Below are 4,014 nucleotides of genomic sequence, written 5' to 3'. Positions count from 1 at the left end.
CAGAGCCGAACCCAGATCCGAGCCCCGAGCCCAGCCTAGAGCCGAGCCGAGTACAGAGCCGAGCCCAGAGTCGGGCGCGATCTGAGCCTCGAGACGAGCCAAGAGCAGAGCCCATCCCTGAGCCTAGCCCAAAGCCGAGAGCAGACAAGCCCAGAGCCGAGCCTCGAGCCCAGCCTCGAGCCGAGTCCAGAGACGAGCCCAGAGCCGAGCCTCGAGCGCAGCCTAGAGCCGAGTCCAGAGCCGAGCCCAGAGCCGAGCCTCGAGCAGAGCCCCGAGCCCAGCCGAGTACAGAGCCCAGAGCCGAGCCTCGAGACGAGCCCCGAGACAATCCCCAAGCCCAGCCTAGAGCCGAGGCGAGCCGAGTCCAGAGCCGAACCCAGATCCGAGCCCCGAGCCCAGCCTAGAGCCGAGCCCAGAGCCGAACCCAGATCCGAGCCCCGAGCGCAGCCTAGAGCCAAGCCGAGTACAGAGCCGAGCCCAGAGTCGGGCGCGATCTGAGCCTCGAGACGAGCCAAGAGCAGAGCCGATCCCTGAGCCTAGCCGAAAGCCGAGAGCAGACAAGCCCAGAGCCGAGCATCGAGCCCAGCCTAGAGCCGAGTCCAGAGCCGAGCCCAGAGCCGAGCCTCTAGCCGAGCCCCGAGCCCAGCCGAGCACAGAGCCCAGAGGCGACCGTCCAGACGAGCCCCGAGACAATCCCCAAGCCCAGCCTAGAGCCGAGCAGAGCCGAGTCCAGAGCCGAACCCAGATCCGAGCCCCGAACACAGCCTAGAGCCGAGCCCAGAGCCGAACCCAGATCCGAGCCCCGAGCCCAGCCTAGAGTCGAGCCGAGTCCAGAGCCGAGCCCAGAGTCGGGCGCGATCTGAGCCTCGAGACGAGCCAAGAGCAGAGCCGATCCCTGAGCCTAGCCCAAAGCCGAGAGCAGACAAGCCCAGAGCCGAGCCTCGAGCCCAGCCTAGAGCCGAGTCCAGAGACGAGCCCAGAGCCGAGCCTCGAGCAGAGCCCCGAGCCCAGCCGAGCACAGAGCCCAGAGCCGAACCCAGATCCGATCCCCGAGCCCAGCCTAGAGCCGAGCCGAGTACAGAGCCGAGCCCAGAGTCGGGCGCGATCTGAGCCTCGAGACGAGCCAAGAGCAGAGCCGATCCCTGAGCCTAGCCCAAAGCCGAGAGCAGACAAGCCCAGAGCCGAGCCTCGAGCCCAGCCTAGAGCCGAGTCCAGAGCCGAGCCCAGAGCCGAGCCTCGAGCCGAGTCCCGAGCCCAGCCGAGCACAGAGCCCAGAGGTGACCCTCTAGACGAGCCCCGAGACAATCCCCAAGCCCAGCGTAGAGCCGAGGCGAGCCGAGTCCAGAGCCGAACCGTGATCCGAGCCCCGAGCCCAGCCTAGAGCCGAGCCGAGTCCAGAGCCGAGCCCAGAGTCGGGCGCGAGCTGAGCCTCGAGCCGAGCCAAGAGCAGAGCCGATCATTGAGCCCAGCCCAAAGCCGAGAGCAGACAAGTCCAGAGCCGAGCCTCGAGCCCAGCCTAGAGCCGAGTGCAGAGCCGAGCCCAGAGCCGAGCCTCGAGACGAGCCCCGAGACAATCCCCAAGCCCAGCCTAGAGCCGAGCAGAGCCGAGTCCAGAGCCGAACCCAGATCCGAGCCCCGAGCCCAGCCTAGAGCCGAGCCGAGCCCATAGTCGGGCGAGATCTGAGCATCGAGACGAGCCAAGAGCAGAGCCGATCCCTGAGACTAGCCCAAAGCCGAGAGCAGACAAGCCCAGAGCCGAGCCTCGAGCCTAGCCTAGAGCCGAGTCCAGAGCCGAGCCCAGAGCCGAGCCTCGAGCCGAGCCCCGAGCCCAGCCGAGCACAGAGCCCAGAGCCGAGCCTCGAGACGAGCCCCGAGACAATCCCCAAGCCCAGCCTAGAGCCGAGGCGAGCCGAGTCCAGAGCCGAACCCAGAACCGAGCCCCGAACACTGCCTAGAGCCGAGCCCAGAGCTGAACCCAGATCCGAGCCCCGAGCCCAGCCTACAGCCGAGCCGAGTACAGAGCCGAGCCCAGAGTCGGGCGCGATCTGAGCCTCGAGACGAGCCAAGAGCAGAGCCGATCCCTGAGCCTAGCCCAAAGCCGAGAGCAGACAAGCCCAGAGCCGAGCCTCGAGCCCAGTCTAAAGACGAGTCCAGAGCCGAGCCCAGAGCCGAGCCTCGAGCCGAGCCCCGAGCCCAGCCGAGCCCAGAGCCCAGAGCCGAGCGTCGAGACGGGCCCCGAGAATATCCCCAAGCCCAGCGTAGAGCCGAGGCGAGCCGAGTCCAGAGCCGAACACAGATCCGAGCCCCGAGCCCAGCCTAGAGCCGAGCCGAGTCCAGATCCGAGCCCAGAGTCGGGCGCGATCTGAGCCTCGAGACGAGCCAAGAGCAGATCCGATCCCTGAGCCCAGCCCAAAGCCGAGAGCAGACAAGCCCAGAGCCGAGCCTCGAGCCCAGCTTAGAGCCGAGCCCAGAGCCGAGCCCAGAGCCGAGCCTCGAGCCGAGCCCCGAGCCCAGCCGAGCCCAGAGCCCAGAGCCGAGACTCGAGACGGGCCCCGAGAATATCCCCAAGCCCAGTCAGGCGCCGAGCCGAGCCGAGGCCAGATCCGAACCCAGATCCGAGCCCCGAGCCCAGCCTAGAGCCGAGCCGATCCCAGAGCCCAGCCTAGAGCCGAGACTCGAGACGAGCCCCAAGCCCAGCCGAGCACAGAGCCCAGAGCCGAGCCTCGAGACGAGCCCCGAGACAATCCCCAAATCCAGCCTAGAGCCGAGGCGAGCCGAGTCAAGAGCCGAACCCAGATCAGAGCCCCGAGCCCAGCCTAGAGCCGAGCCGAGCCCAGAGCCGAGCCTCGAGCCGAGCCCCGAGACCAGCCGAACCCCGATTCCAGAGGCGAGCCTCGAGACGAGCCCCGAGACAATCCCCAAGCCCAGCCTAGTGCCGAGGCGAGCCGAGTCCAGAGCCGTACCCAGATCCGAGCCCCGAGCCCAGCCTAGAGCCGAGCCGAGCGCAGAGCCCAGCATAGAGCCGAGCCTCGAGCCGAGCCCCGAGCCCAGCCGAGCACAGAGCCCAGAGCCGAGCCACGAGACGAGCCCCGAGACAATCCCCAAGCCCAGCCTAGAGCCGAGCCTCGAGCCGAGTCCATAGCCCAGCCGAGCACAGAGCCCAGAGGTGACCCTCTAGACGAGCCCCGAGACAATCCCCAAGCCCAGCCTAGAGCCGAGGCGAGCCGAGTCCAGAGCCGAACCGTGATCCGAGCCCCGAGCCCAGCCTAGAGCCGAGCCGAGTCCAGAGCCGAGCCCAGAGTCGGGCGCGAGCTGAGCCTCGAGCCGAGCCAAGAGCAGAGCCGATCATTGAGCCCAGCCCAAAGCCGAGAGCAGACAAGTCCAGAGCCGAGCCTCGAGCCCAGCCTAGAGCCGAGTGCAGAGCCGAGCCCAGAGCCGAGCCTCGAGACGAGCCCCGAGACAATCCCCAAGCCCAGCCTAGAGCCGAGCAGAGCCGAGTCCAGAGCCGAACCCAGATCCGAGCCCCGAGCCCAGCCTAGAGCCGAGCCGAGCCCAGAGCCGAGCCCATAGTCGGGCGAGATCTGAGCATCGAGACGAGCCAAGAGCAGAGCCGATCCCTGAGACTAGCCCAAAGCCGAGAGCAGACAAGCCCAGAGCCGAGCCTCGAGCCTAGCCTAGAGCCGAGTCCAGAGCCGAGCCCAGAGCCGAGCCTCGAGCCGAGCCCCGAGCCCAGCCGAGCACAGAGCCCAGAGCCGAGCCTCGAGACGAGCCCCGAGACAATCCCCAAGCCCAGCCTAGAGCCGAGGCGAGCCGAGTCCAGAGCCGAACCCAGAACCGAGCCCCGAACACTGCCTAGAGCCGAGCCCAGAGCTGAACCCAGATCCGAGCCCCGAGCCCAGCCTACAGCCGAGCCGAGTACAGAGCCGAGCCCAGAGTCGGGCGCGATCTGAGCCTCGAGACGAGCCAAGAGCAGAGCCGATCCCTGAGACTAGCCCAAAGCCGAGAGCAGACAAG

Source organism: Athene noctua, unplaced genomic scaffold (assembly GCF_965140245.1).
Source record: "Athene noctua unplaced genomic scaffold, bAthNoc1.hap1.1 HAP1_HAP1_scaffold_170, whole genome shotgun sequence".
Lineage (NCBI taxonomy): Eukaryota > Metazoa > Chordata > Aves > Strigiformes > Strigidae > Athene > Athene noctua.
This window is presented reverse-complemented; position numbering follows the sequence as displayed.